At 37.0% G+C, this 21,013-nt stretch overlaps 1 long non-coding RNA gene and 1 other non-coding gene across 3 annotated transcripts; both read right to left on the minus strand.

Moving 5' to 3' along the window:
- Nucleotides 1–2,610: 2,610 nt before the first annotated feature.
- On the minus strand, nucleotides 2,611–3,764 carry LOC26531325 (uncharacterized). Its single transcript, XR_011416123.1, has 2 exons — nucleotides 2,877–3,764; nucleotides 2,611–2,824 (listed from the first exon to the last, which is right to left on the minus strand). It is a non-coding gene; the product is annotated as an uncharacterized protein (transcript).
- Nucleotides 3,765–3,805: 41 nt separating this feature from the next.
- LOC6632283 (uncharacterized) lies at nucleotides 3,806–5,635 on the minus strand. Of its 2 annotated transcripts, XR_001449950.3 has the most exons (4): nucleotides 5,621–5,635; nucleotides 5,445–5,561; nucleotides 4,151–5,384; nucleotides 3,806–4,085 (listed from the first exon to the last, which is right to left on the minus strand). It is a non-coding gene; the product is annotated as an uncharacterized lncRNA (long non-coding RNA). The 2 variants fall into 2 exon arrangements; XR_011416178.1 differs by lacking the exon at nucleotides 5,621–5,635 and having other exon boundaries at nucleotides 5,445–5,576.
- Between the last annotated feature and the right edge of the window lie 15,378 nt (nucleotides 5,636–21,013).

Genomic DNA, 21,013 nt, shown 5'->3' on the forward strand with positions numbered 1-21,013 from the left:
GCTTAAAAATAATTCCGTTACCTGACCCTGTCAGGCATTATGGCTGCTGCTTGGCATCGGTTTCGCTATGCCACATTACATTATTACAATTACAGTGGGCACACTCTACTCGTACTTGAGGCATGCACCACAGCAATTAAGCATCGAATGCATTGCTCCGACTTTCTAATAAGCTTCATTGAGTCTGCAGGTTGGCTTGCTACACATTTGTATTTATCAAAAATTCAAAGCAAATAATTGAACGTTGACTTTAATTTATATTCAACCCATTTTAAAATGGGTTTAAGATAAGTTAGAATCTGGTAGAGATACAGAAAATATACATGTACAAATGTTTGACAGTCTAAATCCACACTATTGCATTTATTTTAATATTTAACTACGCCTAAATTTGAAACTACATACACAATGTAGGTGAGTCGTGTATTTAATCCAGCCTTAGACGCGTCAATTTGTTGACATCAACAGCCGCTGGTCTTACTTGAACCGCCCAACGATCCACACGGTCAACCACAGCTAAGGAGTGCACGTGCAAGTGCTCTACAGTTAAAATAGATATTTTAACTAATTTCATTTAATAATTTAATCGTCTACCTTTCTGAACCTAGCCAATAAACTTTTTAAAAATTTAAATATACAGAATATTTGGAGGTTCTGTCGGAATCTGGAGCTAGACTGAATTAAAAATAAAACAAGTAAGAGGTACTAGTCGGGAGCCCCCGACTAGGGAATACCCTCTAATTCTAACACCAAATAAATTTAAAAAAAAATTCCCTTGGCAGGGTTCGAATTCTCAAATGACCGCATTACACCACAAAAAAAAAAAAAAAAAAAATTAATAAAAAATACTTTCTCCGTTAGGGCCTGAACTCGCGACAGACCGCACCACTTTATATGCCTCCACTCAGCAGCCACACAAAATAATTAAGTACTTATGAAAAAAAGGAACTGAGATATCACTACAGAAAAATGTCGCAACTACCATGCTGTTTGAATGCGAAGCAGACGTGAATGAATGTGTGTGTACTTGTATACAGAAATTCTTAAAGATGCAGCTCTATTCAATTGCGCAGTTGCATATAACTTTGGTTTACTTCTAACCGATCGTTATGAAATTTTCTACAGTATATCTTATTGTACCATATAATTTTTGTGTATACTGAAAAGGTCAATTGCATTTAAATTGTGGCTTAAGTTGGTTGGCAATAAAAGTTATTGAGTTAGGTTGAGTTAAAAAATTGATTTATAGTTGTCGGGTGGTAGAGGGCGGTGGGGATAGGTATAAAATTAAAGATACTTGACAAATGTATAATATTCTAGAAACAACATATCAATTTTTGTTGATTCTAGCTCTTATTATTTACCCAATTTGCTCAAAAAACAGGATGTCGATATCGATTTTTATAGATTGCTTGGAAACGGAGTAAGTTATCGATTATCGGAAACAAACTCGATCTGCGCAGGCACTAGGAGCACCTAAAATCATCTAAAATTTCAAGTCTCTAGCTCTTATAGGTTCTGAGATCCTTGCGTTCGTACATACGGACGGACGGACGGACAGACAGACAGACGGACATTTCTAGATCGACTCGGCTATTGGTGCTGATTAAGAATATATATATTTTATGAGGTCGGAGAAGCTGCCTTCTGGCTGTTACATACATTTGGATTTTGCAAATACAAAATACCCTTTTACCCATTTTTAATGGGCTCAGGGTATAAAAGTGCTCGAGACCACACCGTTTGCCACCGCCTCTACTCAAGAACCACACCAATCATAAATTTATAATGAGAAAAAAAACGGATTAAAATAACAACACAGAAAATAATGCAAGAATGAATGTAGACTGAATTTGTGTGCGTACATGTATACAGAAATTCTTGAAATTTGTGCTAGCTGCCCCGAACACGAATTTCTTAACAGATCTTAATGAAATTTTCTGCAGTGTATCTTATTGTTCTTTAGAATATTTACCTATTTTCGAAAAATTGCAATAAAATTGTAGCTATATATCTATATAGCTTTTACTATTTTCCCAATTTGATAAAAAATTGGATGTCGATATTGATTTTTATCGATTGCTTGGAAACTCAGTAAGTTATCGACTATCGGAAACAAACTTGATCTGCGTGGACTAGGGGGACCTACAGATTTTTTCAATGCATTTATCCGTGTTCCAAGTGCATCAAACTGGTCGGTGATTTGATTAAAATTGTATTTCAATATTTTATGAATGATTAAAATCGTTTGATGTATGTTTTATTAATATTCATAAATGTTGTATGTGTACTGTGGCAATCAGTTTATGCAGTATTACCATTAAAATAGAATATAGAAAACATGGCAATGATCTGTACAGTCAAATATGTAACAGGCCAGATATATTCATAGCCCCAATAAAAAGCGTGAAAATACTTAGGGATAAAATAATATAATTGTTACGAATTGTAACATTTCTTATTTCATTATATGTGAGTTTTGCCCACAGCGCCAACTACTACACTTGATCAACATCCCGATTATTATGACCATGGAGGTGCAAATTTTCAAGAGCTCTCCACGAACTCAAAAATTTGTCTTATGCAATGAAAAATAAATTTATTTTAAGCTTTAGTCCGTTAATAAAGTTTATTTATATTTAACATCTATTTTGTGTACTAGTTGTTCGAATTGACTATAAGAGACGTCCCTTCTTCATGCATTGGTCCATGTCCAAAGAGCAACAAACTAGCTGTTGATTTTAGCAGCTCCCGCTGGTATCGCACGGGCTGCTCAAAGATCCACATGGCCAACCGCAACCCAGGATCATGTTGTGCAAATGCTCTATGGGAGAATGATCATTAAATTTAATATATGAAAAAATATATGTATTTACCCTTCTGAACTGGACCAATAAACATTTTGAAGATAGAATTTTACAATAAATTTAGATGTTGCTTGCTTAGGATAAGTTTCAAGATTGAGACTCGAAAGTATTGTTGGGTCTTAGCTGGGTAAAATATACGACTGAATTTTCAAAGGTGCTCCGACCTATATTTTTTGTTTAAATTCATGAGATTTTATTTATGCAATTTAAATGAAGAGGCAGCTGAGACTTCTTAAATATATGCAATATAAAATGGGTAAAAGCCATGTCAGATTAGGTTGGATTAGATTCGAAGAGCACAACTCAAATAGTGGTTATGTTTGCAAGTTCTGGATTGTTATGGGTTTATCAGTTTTGCTATTTTAGAATAGTGTCCTTCACAATTTAGTACATTGGTTAACTCTATTGGCAAATACAGATACGACCAAAAAGTGGTGGTCAGTTTCGAGGGCCTTTAAAGGTCTAAATGATGTGCAGTTCAGTTTCTTTAATAATTTAAAATGCAGATCAACATGACCAATGTATGCTGCAATGTAGCTACCTGGCCCAAGATTAATGACTCAAAGGTCGGTTATTTGGCAGCATTTCATACTACCGCATTTTTATAATTTGACATTTGTTGCCTAAGGGAATTTCGGGGAAATTGTCTAATATCTATGCACTGGTGAAGGTGCAGCACCCGCCGTGTTCCCGGGTCCACTATGCGATCTATAGATCATACCACAACCCAAAAGTTCGAGTCATCTTTGAGTATCGGAAGAGAACTCAAAACGTGGAATGGCTTTGGGTTTATTCGCAATGTGTATGTGTCCGTCTAATTTAGGGGAATGGGCGAGACCCATTCTTTTCATATACCATCTCTAAATACCCAGCTGATCTACCGCTGCCCAGGAACAACTATGGCTGCAGCCATAGGATTAGTATTAAAAAAGGGAGTATTTGTGTTAAGTCTCACTTCGATTATTTATTAAAACATTCTTCACATTGAACAACAATGCCTTAAAATAGCGTTGGCCAGTGGATGTCGTTTGTGGTATATTTTCATATGGATCAAGGCAACTGTTGCGCATTGGTCCAAGTCCAAACCCCAGCTTAAATATCACCAGCCGCAGCCACCACAGCAGCCACCACAGCAACCTCCACAGCAGCTACCGCAGCAGGGTCCACTCAGTGATCCACAGGGCCAACCACATCCCAGGATCATGTTGTGCAGATGTTCTATAAAAAAGAAAATAAACAAAAATAATAAAAGATGAACTACCTTTTATCAAAAGTATTTTTACCTTTCTGGACCGGACCAATGAACATTTTGAAGATTTTAATTTGGAAAAAATTTAGGTGTTATTCCTTTGCTCACTTGGGTAAGACTGGAGAAGTTGAACAAGGAGCGGACTTGGGTCGAACAATTTGTGATTAGTTTTTCAAAGCTACTTTAATCAAAAGTTGTTAGTCAAATATTAAACTCATTTTTCCAAGAGTAAAATATGAAGGCTTCTTCTGATGCTTTAAGTCGCACTAATATTGGTAAAAATTTGGTATGCACTTTAAAAATAATTTTAATTTTGAACTGCTTATAAGATACGTAGGGTACGTATGTATGCTATCAAAAAATCAGCAACTCCTTGCAAGCATATATATTCCCCTTGACTCTTCTATAGCGAATGAAGCAGAGGTAATTGGCTGGCCAATGTCAATTGCAATGGCATTCCTCTCTTGGAACTGGAACTTCAGTTCCTTCAAAGAGCCAAGTGGGGTATTCGGACTGTCAATGCTTACATTATTTATAAAGCCCAGCGCTTAATTGCAAAGATTTAAATAAAAATATTGAAATATCGTGTAAAGGGAAAAGAACAAAGATTTTATTGTATTTTTTATTCTTGAAGAAAATAATCCTATGAAGAAATGGCAAAATGTAAACGAGCCCAGTTCTAAATTTTTATTCCAAAATGCTCGTTTATAGATGTCAAACCAGATTTTGTCTGGCTTCTAGGACTCCCGCCGACTGATGTGTGCATTAGTCCAGTTTCAAAAGACAGTAGCCGCAGCCACCGCAGAGAACTGCACAACACAGCGATTCACAGAATTTTATCCAGAAGAATTTTAATTGAAATTATTTCCAAACCTTTTAGGTCATACACCGTGTGCTTTGGGTTGTATTCGTTTGTCTTAGGATCAAAGTCATTCGAAATTTGTTTTGACCCAAACACGCCCCTATCGTAGCCCCATTAAAGCCCACAACAACAAATTTAAATAACGTCTCACAACCATTTATTAAACATATTCTTCATGCCGTGATTTTGCTCTTGCTTGCAGATGTTAATTGTGGTTTCATTTGCTTCGCAAAGATCCTGGCAATTGATGTGCATTGGTCCAGGTCTAAAGGTCTCGTTCAAGATCAACAGCAGCCGCCGCAACCGCCGCAGCCACCGCAACAGCTGCCACAGCACCCACCGCAGCAGGGTCCACTCAGTGATCCACAAGGCCAACCACAGCCAAGGATCATCATGTGGAGGTGCTCTTAGCAATGAAAACAAATTTAATTTAAAACAAAAACAAATATTAAATCACACATTTTACCTTTTTGAACTGGACCAATGAACATTTTGAAGACTAAATTTAAAAAATAAAATGTAGGTGTTTTACTTTTGAATGATGTCGTCAGACTGAAGCCATAGAAATTGGGACCGTACCTAGCTGGGAAAACTCATGATTGATATTTCAAAACTACTCTGATTTTAGTTTTTGCTAGTTACTTATATTTTGTGCGCTTCCATTATTATAGGTAGAGGTGTTATTTTTGTTATATCAATGCTTCAATTGAAAATACGCAGATTCACATTTGAATGAAAGTTCTATATGCAACATCTACCTTACCTTGACCATATCCATGCTTACGTGCTATTCTTAATGACTCAATCAAAATTAAAATAAGGCGATTATTATTTGGACGAGAGTTATATAAGCTAAAACTGCTTTCCCTTTACCATATCCATGTTTTTGGCTAATTCCTGATCACTCAATTAACCTATTGAGCTTACTTAATATACTCTGTCCGATTAACTAACTATATTTGGTAATTTTAATTGATAAATATTATGTTTATTAATGTAATTATTAATGTTCTGCAAAAATTCGTGTAAAATGTCAATTAATACCTTAGTTAAAGCACACGCTTTGTTACATTTATATCTTAATGAAACATTTTTATTTCATGCATCAACAAAACAATTTTTTTATAATAATTTAAAGAGTATTAAAGGATTTATTAATATTCATCATCAGCATCATATCCAATTTCCTGTTTAGTTGGAGTCTTTTGCTGATTTCTTTCATTGCTTTGATTACATTTAGCTAATTCTGCCCATTCCTTGATGCATTTCCTGCGCTTAACTGTTATACCGTTATACACATCAACACATCTCTTGCGCTTCTTCTTCATGGCGCCCCGCTCGACTTCTTCGTAAGTCCAGTAAAGCTTCACCTCCAGCGGATACATGCGGGCATTTTCGCTTTTCCGCTGAGACTCGCTTAGTTCTGGTGCCGATTGTACGCCCTCCGAATCGCTTGACTCATAACATTCAAATGAAGCTCCGTTTAAAATGCTGGGGGTGTCAGAATCATCTTGAAAACTAGATAATGCCGACAGTGCCTGTGCTTCGGGATCACCCAGAACCAAGTTCGACATCTTGTCCAGACAGTCGTTCACCGTCACGTTCATTTTTTTTGTTGTTTTTTATTTTGTTTTTTTTTTTTTTTGTTTTTGAGTGTGAGCTCTAAGGCAACCAAAACAAAAATGATATGAGGAGACGTAATATATTTGGTTAAACGTCAGAAGTTTGGCAGAGTTGCCCAGCTATTGGAAAGTAAATTATTTTATTTGTAAAGAGTTGCCAAGCAAAGGTTCAACTAGAAGATGCAAAAAAGAAAAAAGGTACTTACAAAGTATGTGTTTAAAAACACTTATTCTTTTATTAAATAAACAAATTGATTGAATTTAGCTGAAAATATGTTTGCTATGTTTCAAGTCTTTAGTTAAAAATAAGACACACACATTTCTGAAAACTTATCCGAACCTTCGGACAATGACAAAAAGCAATCAGCTTCAGATGGTCAGGAGGTGAATAGTTCGCAGTATGCTGTCTTTTTGTGGACCCTCAATACGCTTGCGTTGCAATTTAAATAATGCATCGAATGAATTAAGTCACCCGGTCAAATGGTTCTCTCCCAGCGTTTCCAGCTGCTAGCGGTGAGCTGGGCGGTAAAGGAGGTGTGGCCTTGTGAGCAAACTAAGCTAAAATAAGTATTTAAGCCAAATGGAGTAAATCCATTCACAGTTACCATAAAAAACGAATCATGTTAACAAAGAAATGAAATGAAGCACAGACAAAAAGCCAACCAAGTTAAGATGGCGACTGATTCTATATGTATATAAAAATAAGAAGATGTGTGGAGACAAAATCGAGAAGGTGTCTATGGAATACTCTGAAATGCATAACATTGCGTGACAATTTAATTTTTATTAAATTTTCCATAAACATGAATAGAATAATATATGATACTTTTTATATCAACATATTAAAATGCAAATAATTTAATTCTATCTTACTATAAGCCGTACTGCTATTTAAAAAACAGATATATAAATAAATATATTGTAATCGAATATACGCATATATTTAATTGTAATTATATATTAAAATTAAAATAATATATTTATATGTGTAGCATATGCAAGAAATATTGACTATCAATGTCTTAACCGATTCCATAAGTTAACATCTGTTTGCATTATTTCTAACAAAGTTATAAAACCCTCAGCAAGTGTATTTGAAGAAGTATTAAACTCTCTTTAGCAATAGTTGTAAGATGGATTTTATTGAAAAGGCAGCAGACAAAACGCTTAAGCAACTGGCCGGGAGCGTGAGAGAGAGAGAGAGAGAGAGATAGTGAGGGGAAATGGACAGACGTGTTTCCGAGGCGACATGCTAGTAGGTACATATATATACACACATAATGTTTTTAGTATATCGATATAAGGCATGTAGCGCGTGTGTCATTGATATATTGCTGGAGCACGAGACGGGCGACTCGTCGATACAGGAAACACACGCAGACACTGAAGACGCCAATAAAAGTGGTAATGATGCAGACGAGTGTGAGGATAGCAATGTGGGAGGGAGAGAGGGAGAGTCGGGCAAAAAATATATCAAATCGAAATGTTATCAAAAGTGAAATGCCAGCAGGCAAAAGGGGGTTGCGTTGAGTGAATGTGCGGCCAGGCAAGGTTGTCTATGTGAGTCAAATAAAACCAGTTTTTCTTGCGACTATTGCAACTCTTTCTGGCCACAAATATGATTATATCAATTGGTACGCCACATTTAACTGTGGCAGCTTAATTTGCAACTCGACGGATGTGCCACGTGCGCGAATCACGTATGCGCTGGCGCTGGAGGGCACGCCAGATATGTGACATGTGTAGCCAAATTACCGCAACTAGCGGCAACTTGCACCTAAATAAAACAGAATATATGTGTGCGCCATCTAATTAAATGTATCCGCATGTAATTTTGCAGTTTAAATTGCGCAAAAAGGTAGAAAAACTAAAATACATACCCTGCACACACACACGCACACAGCCGGAAAAGGGCTATAGCCACAGTGCGGGAAAAAAGTATGCCATCTGCTTAGAGCTCTGTTCTCTGCGACGGCATACTTTTGTGCTGTACTGTTTACACACGGCAGCACGGCAGCCCATGTTAAGGGCACACACCTACACACCCACACACGCACACACGCACACGTATGCACATTTGAAAAGCAGCTTCCGGCAAAATATTTCAGTTGAAAATTTTTAATGAGCTCGAAATTGTGAAGGGGTGCAAATAAAAATAATACGCAATAGCAAATAATACCAAATACGTAAGAAATACTTTTCGAATTGATTTTAATTGCCAAATACTACTATATATAGAACATAATGGCCAATCAGTAAGTACGTGCTTTGTTCCATAGGTTACGGGCAATGCAAAAAGTACATATTCGTATATTTAAACATATTTGTATATATCTTGTATTTGCAAACAATGCTGCATAAAAATATAAATATATCAAGTGCTATACGATTACTTGTACTATGCACTGAGAGAAGCCAAGCATTAAAAATGATATATATGAATACTGTGACTGGAAATTATTGTACATATTACATTATGTCATTGAGAATATTTATTTTTTTTTTAGTTGCTTAGCTTATAAACTGTGTGTTTGTTTGTTTTCATATGTTTGTGTATTAAGGCGTTGCACGCTTTTTTCTGGTTAAATTTAATGAATAAAACATAGCTTTGAATATTATTAAACTATTTGAAGTCGAAGTCATACAGCTATTACTTGCGGTCATAAACTTAATTTTGATTTGCATACTGTGTTACTTTTCCAATCAATTTCTCTCCGTGCAGCATATCGTTGCTTCTTTGGCATAAATATGGCACTTACATTTTTCGCCTGCCCCCCTATTAGTGGGTGTGTGCAGTATGTGTGCTTATAAATCTCGAAAGAATAACATGGCAGCAGTCAGCAGCAGCACAGGTCCTGCAGCATTTAAATAAGGACCAGACATACATATATGTATAAAATGTGCATATGTACACAGCTAATGCTGACGAATCTGACGCGTCTGACGTCGTGTGAGCTGCTCTTTTTTTAATGAAAACATATTTTATTTAATTTTTTTTAACTGGCAGTGTCAGCAGCCATAACTACAACAACGTTCAGTTTGAGCGTCTGTCTGACATTTTGTTTTAATTTTACAGATTTACTCAGATTTGTTCAGTTCGGCGACGACTGAAGCACTGCAACCCTCAGGCAGCCATCAATGCTGCATGTTTTCAAAAGTTGTTAACGGTTTTTCAAGCGAACCATTCATATATTCATAACTTACACACACAAACATTAAATTAAATATGTATGCATAGACATGCTGATATTTTGTCTCTGAGGGTGCGGCATGAACGCTAAGTGCCTCATACCTACCTCGTCTGTGTCTCTACACGCTCAATAAATACGAAATGCACATGTTCATAAATTAAATAATTTAACATATAAATGATTATTTTATTTGAATATAACAACTTTCAATGCGTGCATAGAGTTTTAGGATTTCCACCAAAATGTAAATAAAGTTAGTTGGCTCGACATTCGCGGCCGTTGTCATAAGTGTACGCAACTGGATTATTATAGGTATATAGATAAAAGAAGAAAGCCATTTATCTTTGATTTTCGATAAATATTGCAAAGAAACAAAATAAAATGAAATATGTTTAAACAGATAAAAACGTAGTTTCGCCATAAAAAAGTTTTTATTTGTTTTCCTTTTTTATTTTAATTAGGTTTAGTTCGTAGGATATATAAGTTCAAGATGTATGTGATATTTTAAATTTTATTTTTATTTGTTAACTCTTTATTATTGTATTATATAGTATATTTAACTATGAATTGAAAAACGATGATAAAAAACGTTAGTTTAAAAGTAGATGTTATTTTTAGAATATTTTTTAGCAGTTTCCTTGCCAAACGTTAGCTTAAACTCTTGAACCCATACAAATACATTTAAGCTTTTTAATGAGTGTTATTGATCTATTCCATAGCCATGTGCATTGCTATCTAAGTACATTTTTAACGAACAATTTCCTGTTTCCTGATTTGCACGCTTCAAAGCCGCTTCAAAGTCGAAGAGTGCAAACGCTTTAGTTCCGTTGGGCGCATCCGCTACACAATTACACTCCAGACCCATCCCAATTAGTGAGGCAGTTAAATATTTTGCTTTACATTTTGCAACGGAACTGAATTTGTCAAATTGTCGTCAGTTGTCAACTCAATTAGCACACAATTGTTTGTTATAATATATTATTAAAAGCCCAAATTACAGATAAATGCAAACATAATTAGGTGGATTTTGTATTTATCAGCTGAATAAGGCAGTCCATATATAAATATAAATATATATATGCAAGTATACTCGGTTTATCAGCACAAAGGGCTTTACCGTGCACATTCTGTCGAATCAAACCAAAATATGCTTTGGGGTTTGAATGGTTTTAAGCAGAACCACCCGTGGTCAACGGTTGATGCAGCACGCACCTAACCCAAATGGAAGCATCCCATATGTAATGCAACATGTTCAATAAACGTGTATGTTATGATTTGCAGTTACAGCTTTGATCATCAAACGTTGGCTGCGGGCATAGTTATAGAATTTGGGCACACAGCGTATACGCAGAATATGCGGAGAGAAATCCGTAATGCCTGCTGGTTATTAAATGGTTCCAACTCTATGCAGCTTAACAGGCCGGGTTTCAACTGTAGCCTGATGTTGGTCCAAGGTGCATACAAACGCACACACAGATACTCACGCACACACACACATACACAGATACACAGTTGTTTCTGTTTCTAAACGCGAGTTGACAATACACTGCGCTACATCAGCTACTCGCAGGCATCGCTCTTCATTTCGCCACAGCGATTGCCTTTTTTGTTGCTCTTTGGTCACTTTTTTTGTTCTGGTCCCTTGTATCGCTTTACGTTTTGGGCCTTATTGCTGTGTATTGTTTCCAGTTAACCGTGGGGCAAGGTTCAGGAGGCCATCGATTGTAGATGTGGCGTATGCGCTTTTATTTACAGCTCGTGCTCTATTGATGCGTTTTATATTGTTCCGCTGGGCAGTTGCTTTGCTGGCTTTTGGGAATTGTTGCGGTTTTTTTCAATATAGTTCCGACTAAGACCTGACCGGTTTAATTGAAGAGGGAGTCAAGCGGACCCTGGGCCAGAAGCCGTGTGTAACAACTGAATAAATCTAAAGGTTAGATTGCGGCCAAAGTGTTGCTGAGTTTCTGAACTCTACCTACCTACATTTTTATGAAGTCATTTTACCATGTGAGTTTAATTCACAGTTATTTATTATAATTTCCATTGAACGATTACCTTTTTAATTTCCCTGTTATTCATTACAATTTTCCTTGAAATAAGTTTGTTGGGAAGTTCCCTTTGAATTTCCTTTCAGGCTATGGTAATATTATTATTTTAATTTCCCCATATTGCTTGCTCATTTTCATTCGAATTTATGTTCAATAGTTTGTAGTTTTTCATTTTCTTATATTTTCAGAATCCTAAGGACGTTATTAATTCAATCCGCGAAAACTTAGCGAAAGTGAAAATAACCATTAGAGAAAAACAACTTTTTTTGTTTACATTCTTAGCCATTTATCTTTACTTCAAGTACATCAATTTCCAATTACGTTCACAATATGTTACGACGGTGTGAAATCAATAAACTGGCAACAAAAACTGATGGAAAACCTCTCCGAGAACTATATGTCAGTTTAACACCTTGAGGTTTAATCGAGTAGCACAAAATGCATGGCCAGCATGTGCAATTTAACCTTAGACCGCACGCCGAGATGTGCTGCAGGAGAAGAGCGGGACCATGATAAAAGTTACAAAAGCGCAAAGCAACAAAAACTATTTCTTGGGAAAAGCGGGAAGCCAGGTCAAAGGTAATGTTGAAACGAAACAATTTCGCCAGCACTTAGTCGTTTAAACCCTAACTGAACCGAGAGAGCACGTTTAACCCTGGAATGTGGAATAGCAACAGAAAAAAATATGAACCCTGAGACAAAGCATTCGCGTACGCGAATTGAGCGGGATGTTAGCTCAAGATTTGGTTGGGGCTTGTTTTGAAACCATCCGAAAAACGAAAAGCGAGATGAAAAAAAACTAACCGCATAGGGTTTAAATTTATAACCAACGCGATGCTGTGCTGCAGGGCGCTGTGCGGGGGCGTGGCTAACAAGCAGCAAAATGAAAGCCACTGTGAAATGCATTTTCAAAGTTGTTGTGCGGCGCAAAAAGTGTGTGTGTCGCCCGCTCATGTGACGGCGACGATTTGGGGTCCTGACCCCGCGTGGCATGCCATGCTATTTACCTTTTTTTCTTTTTTTTTTGCTGCTCTGGTCAGCTGGCGCCCAATTTGATATAGCAACTGCAAAAATGGCAGCTCACCTTAACGGGCAACTCAACTGAGCTGAGCTCAACTGAACGCTGAACACTTTTTGCCACTTGCAACAAAAACTTGTCACATGTGCAACGCAAAATTTGCGCTGTGTGTTTAGGTCTGCCTTTGTGTAGGTTTCTGTATGTGTGTAGGAGGGTTTGTGTGTGTGTGAGTGTGCTGTGCACCCTTTTTTTTGTATAGCTTTTGGTCGAATTTCAAATGTTGCTTACTCTGCTGAACAGTCGGACATTCGGACATTGCATGTGCCATAGCTGTTCAAGGTGCTCTACTTTTTATATAATGTCAGAGGGAGGGTACCATAGATTTGTCGTTGAATGTGCATTTTATTAAGTGAAATACTTAGCAGCTTAGCCCTGTATCTGCATCTATATATTTATATGTATTTACAGATGTCGTCTGGGTCTTTATGTTGAATTCTATGGTTACACAAGCTTTATTCTTTTTCTGCTATGTGCAAATATTTGTCTTATGATTTACTTATAAATTATAGTATTTTTGGTGCATGTTATGCTGCTTCAATACTATTTTAGACAATAAAATAATACATTTCTAAGTGTGTGTTCTCGTGTTCTAGCGTACTTTTTAGTTTGGCTTAAAGAGCTAACAACAACACCCAGTGAAGCTTAAACAAACTTCTTACTAGTTGCCAGACTATTATTAAACCTATAAATTTGAAGAACACATGTGCAGAACACTCATGTCGCATTAACAGCAACAGCTATAGTATTTTAATGCCAACAGCACGCAATTCTCGCATATTTTCGCTATATATGCAGCTGTTTCTCCAATTGCCACCAATTTTTGCATCTGTTTACATTAAATATGCGAAACAGTTTTGTATTTGCTTGCTTATCAGCAGGAATCCACATCACAGCCCTCGTATACCTTGCTTGTCACAATATTTTATGCAGTTCAAGAATAAACAATAATTTCCAATTGATTCTGATATCTAAGAGCACAAAAAAGCACGCGATTTGATTGTGAGAATATCCGGCGACCATTTGAGAGGGAGGAACTTTTCTTTTTGGAAAGTTAATATTTCTTTTATTTTCTTTTTTAAGATTTTTTTTTCAAAAAAAAATGTGATAAGTCGTGTGCTAAGCGAAAATACGACCGCTCACTTTAACGGACTCTACTCGACTCGCTATGTCTATATTTCGGTTAGTTAAAATACGTTCTTTGAATCGTTTGATATTTTAATCATATATATTTTTATAAATATAGCGCTTAAGGTGTGGCTTATGCTGCTTTTATCAGTTATAAACTACCAATTTTCGATTTTAAGTTTTAAATAATTATTAACGAACAAAAGAAAATGGACTTGTGAGTGTTTGCTTGCAGATAAAAATGTAAAAGACGTGAGCAGAATCAAAACTGGCAGCTTTCATTCAAAGAAAATAAATGCAATATAAAAAGCTGCCTAAAAAAAGAAAAGGTGTGTGCGTATGTGTATGTAGACATATGCAAGCAACGCAAGCAATGGATATCAAAAGCTTAAATTTTGAATAGCCGGTCTCGCATTTCTGGCTACTTATTGCAGCACAAAAACACCGTCGAGTTATTGCCTCTGTTATTGCTGTTGCTGCTGTCGCTTTGTTTTTGTTGTTGTTGTGGCTTGTACGACACACAAAACGCAATGTTAGACAGACCAATAGACAGACCAGATACAGCACGCAATGTGTGTCTGCCTGACTGCCCTACAACAGAGCACACACACACATGTATTTGTGTGTGCGTGTGCGTGTGTTGTGTGTAAAGTACTTTTTCTTGCTGCCTCGCTTGCTAGCTTGGTTTTTCCTTATCGGAAACAAGCTTATTCCGTTCAATGAACTGCAAAATATTGTTTACCTCTGAGCTTCGTCTACCGCCCCTTTTGCAAGAAGCTAAAATTGCGTATACGACTCGTTTTCTCTTATACAACTCCTGTTGCACACAGCTTTCTATTTTATTTTTTTTTGGTTTTGCTGCTGCTGCACATTGACATTGCATTTTGATAAATTTGTATTGCATGACCGTTCGAGTCGGCAGCTAAATTTGTCATTAGCGCCTACAAAAAAATAATATTGCACATAACTCATGCGCCCCGCTGGTGCAGTCTCAAGTGTGCACAGCTTGAGCGTTAGCTGAGTAAAGTTCAGATCAACCGAGTTCAATGAGTGGTGATTCTGTGGCAAATATTTAAAAAATGTTATTTGGCTTGTACGCAAACCGCTTTCAACAAACTTTTAATTTGTAACGCATTTGCTGGTAGCATGTCCGCATTTTAATGTCACTAACCACAACACAAAAACAAGGGCTTCACCGGCCAAAGAACTCATGTAGCTTTTTTTCCCAGCACGACATCTGACATATTTTGGGCAGAGAAGTTTGGTACCCTTCTCAATTAAGCTGACGTTGCGTATGCGAAGTGTGTGGCCAGAGGAATATGGTGGAAAGTAATATGGGCAAAAAATATTACGTTGATGACAAAAAGTTTAGCATGCTTTGCTTTTGAACTTTGATAAGGCAAAAAGCAACACGTAAGTACGCCAGCCTTTGTAAAAGTCGAACAAAAGTTTTTATAATAATAAACTGCTTTACAGTTTTAAACTGTGGTTTAGTCTAATTAACACTAACAATTTGTTAGACTTGGCAATCCCAAATTTCCCCTGCTGATTTATAAAAATGTTGATCCCTCTTTATTGTAATTTAAATATTTCCTTTGTTCTCTTAACGAACACTTTATCAAGGTCTGGTGAAAAGTTTTTAACTGCGGTTCGTCAACAGACGCATAGCTGCAGATTGAAATTGAAGATTATCTGATGTAGGCGGAACAGGCAAAAAGACGTCAAACTCAAGCATTATTGGTGGGCTAATAACAAAAAAGCACTTGAATATACGAGTGCCAAATGAACGTATTAATTATGGTGAAAATGCAAGTTTCCTTAGCATTAACATTTTATTTGCGAAATTCTCAGCCAAATACTGCGAATTTGTTTGCTTTGATCTAGGAGTTTATCTGAAACGATAACTTTATTGGGCATTAAAAACAGAAACGTGACGGCACATCAACGCCAGTTACATAATATTAAAAAGCTATACAAATGTCACATAAAAAAATGAACAAAACAAATACAACTTTGGCAAGAGTGTTTAGGCAGGGCAGCCAGCTTCTTAGCTTGAAACATGAGGCCAAAAGTTGGTAGCTACTGCGTGCGCTTGTAATGACAATAAAAACCACACACATACATATACGTATGTGTATGTATGTATACGTAGGCCAGTGTCACATATCCACACATATCATGTCCATCAGTCATAAACTACTGAAGGAGCTGCTGGCTTTGGCATATGCCCACGAAAGGACGATCGACTTTGCTTAACGCCAACATGACATAAAACGTAAATGGCATAAAAAGCTATAATGTCCCGTTACTTGTAAGATAAACAATAACAAACCGTTGACTTGTTTGTTACGGCCGCACAAAGACAAAAGGCCGAATCTGCTGCCAAGTAATAACTCAGTCTGGGCGTGCCACATGCAAGTGCCACAGCGACAGTCAGAGCCTGAAGCTGAGGCGCCCAAAAGCAGAGCAGGACACACTAAGCGTTCGGCCCATTGATGCACGACCGTACTTCGTACTCCTCATGTGGATGCCAGAGCTCTCTACGTGCGTGTCCCTGTGTATATGGAATACAGCAGTTGACGTGACTGAGTATAAAGTTCATATGAATTTAAGTAATTTATATGAGGGCTATTACGCCGTTCCTTATTAAGTAAGCATTTAAATATTAAGTCGGTAATATTTTACATAACAATAACATCACACGGGCAGGCTCAAGAAATGGCAACTGTTTTGAAACCTATTACATTTTTCAGACATTTAGATTGTAAACATTTATTGTACTTTAAATAATATTTTATAGTTAATTTATTATTTATTACCCATGACTAATTTAAGATTTGCATTATACATTTTTATAGACTCTTTCCATTTATTGCGTCACATTCAAAATACACAAACTGTATTTTTTGCTGTTATGTGAACATATTTTTTATCTGTCTATGGCTACATCATGTTTACAAATGTAAAATTCAATCAAATTTAACGATTATTTGTTTTCGACGATGATATTTCGATTGCTATTAATATATTCTTGCGATGCTTACAATTTGTTTATAGCATTTCGTGCCATTTCGCCTGACAATAAGAATATACACGCTAACCTCCTTCGCGATGACAAATGGCAACTTAATTCAATTGAGCACATTTTTTGACTCTGAACGTCTTTAAGTCCTCTTTGCGGATAATAGGTGAAGCTTTGAGCTATATATAATCAGAGTACAACAGCGTAGCGAAGCATATCGATGAAGTATAATACGTATACGCACTGTCTGTCGCCAAACAGTATAAATATTTCTTTAGATTTGACATCAGCAAATCGCTGCTCAGGCGTACAAATTTACAATCACAGCTGGGCAAATAGCCAAAAACAAAAAAAAACCTGACCATAAAAAAGTATCGAAAAAGCAAAATTTGATTTAAGTTAAAGGCAGCTTCACAATATTATTTGCTCTGCAATTTGAATATGCATTAAATAACAAGTAAGAGTTACTAGTCGGGAGCTTCCGACTAGGGGATACCCTGAACCCTCTTCCTTCAACATCAAATGCATATATATATTTTATTTTAGAAGCTATATGTCAAGTTTGGTGACTCTAGCTCTTATTATTCACCAAAATTGCCCAAAAAACAGGATATCGATATCGATTTTTATCGATTGCTTGGAAACGGAGTAAGTTATCGATTATCGGAAATAAACTCGATCTGCGCGGGAACTAGGAGCACCTACATCTAATTTCTCTAGCTCTTATAGGTTCTGAAATCCTTGCGTTCATACATACTGACGGACGGACGGACGGACGGACATGAAAGTCAGTGGGCTTAACGTGAGCACCTGTGGCAGGTGGCAGATGGCTTATTCTCACGGTTCTTAGTATAGGATTAATTTAAGTGTCAATCACCGCCCCCTTGGAACATCAATTCCGCAGGTACCAATTAAAGACACGACTGTTTGGTTGTGACTTCTACCTTGGTTTGGTACCAGGACTACCTAAGCGTCTTCCGTAATCTGGATCACGGAACCCGGTTGTATGACGCAACTCCACGTCGAGCGATGCTCTACTCGCACTTGGGTGTTAAACCACAACCACCACGATACTCCCCGAAGGCCCGCACCAACTAACCAGGACGGAACAAGTTCCGTGGGACGGACGGACAGACAGACGGACATTGCTAGATCGACTCGGCTATTGATGCTGATCAAGAATATATATACTTTATGGGGTCGGAGATGCTGCCTTCTAGCCTGTTACATACATTTGGATTTCGCACAAATACAATATACCCTTATACCCATTTTTAATGGGTTCAGGGTATACAAATCATAGCATTGTGTTAGATTGTGGGTCAGCGCAGCTCTAGTTGCCCTTGATATAAACATGGAGCATAAATTTATGATTGCAGCCATGTGTTGTGTCCCGTCTCTGCGGTTGTTTATTTATGCGCTGCCAGCAAATGCATTATTAAAATACAATAGATTTGTATCGCAGGTGTGACATCCATTGCACACTTTCTGCTATATGCTGAGCCGGCTCAACCCGTTGACCACACTTACAAGTTGCGTTGCCCACAAACCATTGTACAATAACTTATCGCATCCTGCCTGACGACAACCCACAGCTACCTACCTATAACCACCCACCGACCCACAAATTGCTTTAGCTTTAATATCCTCCCAGGCAGCAACAGGCCTGCATCATTTTGCGTGTGGTTATTGACAAATGTATATCCAATTGTTTTTGCTTCTCTTTCTATCCTACGCGTGTCCTCTCTCTCTTTTATTTCCCCCTTGGTATCAGCTGCCTGCTACGTGAGGCTTATTACAATTTTCCTCACCTGTGTGTTTGCTTACATGTTTTATTGAGCTGCAATAATTTCCGTTTTCCTCCCCTTTTTTTTGCAGAGCTCTCTAACACTTCATTGAGGTCAGTTGCCATGTGATGCTTAAATGTAAATGTTTATTTTAACATTAAAAAAAAAGGGCGAAAATGGCAGGTAGCTACCAAATGTTTGCGTTGCTCATATATTCGATTAAAATATATGAACAAAACATTAAGTGGATTGTTTTTAAATACTTTTTATACCTTGAATCCATTGATAATAGGTATCAAGGGCAATGGTGATGTGTAAATTTATGTACAAAGCACGATTTTTTTTTCGATAATAAATAACTTGCTTTTCCCAATCAATCAATAAAATTCAATATCAAATCCTGATATTGTATGCTATGATCATGGCGAGATATGTTGTGCGTAGATATGACGCTTTGAAACAACATAACTCCCCTTTGACCATGGAAAGATTATGTCTTTGAAAAACTATTTTTGATCGGCATGATTAAAGGTGGAGCTATATCGATTTTAGCAACGACGTAACACCGCCCCTGACAATGTCCAGATTATGTTGTTTTAAAATAATCAGAAGCGACATAATACCGTGGTTGACAATGCCGAGGCTATGTCCTATAAAAGCGACATAGCTCGAACGATCTTTAAACGATATAACTGCGCCGAGGATCATTGCGAGATGAGTCTTTAAAAGCGACATATCTCTGCCGATCAAAAAGTACAAGAAAGGAGGTGTCGTTTATAGAACAACAATTCTTGGTATGGTTGTAGAGTATGACGCGGTAGGGAGATTAAATGGGGTCAAGAGTTAGAGTTCGTTGACGGGGAAGCAACTTGTTCTCTTTTTTTTTTTTAATTGCCTTTTTAAATGAGCGCATAGCTCAAGCTGCATTTGGTATTGGTTGAAGATGGTTCAGGGTATCCCTCAGTCGTGAACTTCCGAGTAAGCACTTCTGAGTAAAGCACTATTACTTGTTAAGCAATGTGTTTTACTTTAAAGTGCTTTAAGTTTTCCTCCGCGAGTGCAGCCTAGCGAATTGAACATCTAAATGCCGTGCAAATGTTTTTTCAATTTCTGATTTGCCTGCCATAAAAATAATCAAATATGAACTTTTAATGCTGAGTTATAGTTCAAAAGGCTTTATATATCAAATGCCCGACCAAACCTCGTCCACGACACTCGTCGCGTATACGTAATGCCTGGAATTTATCCCATGTGCGCATCGTGGCCAAAATCTGAAAATCGAGTCTCCTCCATTTTTATTTGCCAGCATTTTTTTTTGCTTTATTTGCTACGGCTTAGTGTTTTTCTATCAAACATCGAAACATGGCGTTGCAATTGAAATTGCCTTCGAAAAAAAGGCAGACGAAGAGCTACTAAAAATTGACCCAAAACCTAACAATTGTAATAAAAAAATCTAATAAATTGTATTAAATTTTAATAAAAAACATTGTGATTTTTTTTTTCAAATGTGATAAAATTGTGTTGTGAAATTTCAACTACATAAACAAGTGTAATATATCATGCAGGCAAACGGAAGGTTGAAGCGTAATTAAGGCAATACAAAGGCTATACAATCAAAAAAGTCAGGAGTTAATTATCCGACCGTAATAAAGTGGATAAGATGCTAACAGACTATTCAATATTGTCCAAAATATGTAAAATCGCAGGGTATAAAAAGTTGCTGACCAGCAGATTGGGTCAAGAGAAATTAGATAAGACCTGGGTCACCCAAACAATTACATGCTCAAGAATGTGATCTAGGCCTGAATGAAGACACCACAATAGGAACCACAACGGTTTGTGGGCGTGCAAGAATGACAAATACAACAGCAAAACAAGCAACGGTAAGTAAAAAAGTATGAAATGTGAAAACCACAATTTTATCTGCCTCTTGTTTGTTGTTGTCTCTACCAATTTTTTCTGACCAAATGCAACAGCATTTTGTGGTTTCGACAGGACCAAAAAAAAAAAAAAACCAGGGATTTTCGAAATTGCACAAGAAAAAAAAATGTAAAAGACGCAGCAATTAAGCTGTATCAACAGGCAGGGAAGGAAGTTGTGTGGGGATTGCGTTCGTCACAAACGAAAATTGAGTTAGGTCGTATGCCCAAATTAAACGTCAG

Source organism: Drosophila virilis, chromosome 2, assembly GCF_030788295.1.
Source record: "Drosophila virilis strain 15010-1051.87 chromosome 2, Dvir_AGI_RSII-ME, whole genome shotgun sequence".
In the NCBI taxonomy this organism is placed as follows: Eukaryota; Metazoa; Arthropoda; class Insecta; order Diptera; family Drosophilidae; genus Drosophila; species Drosophila virilis.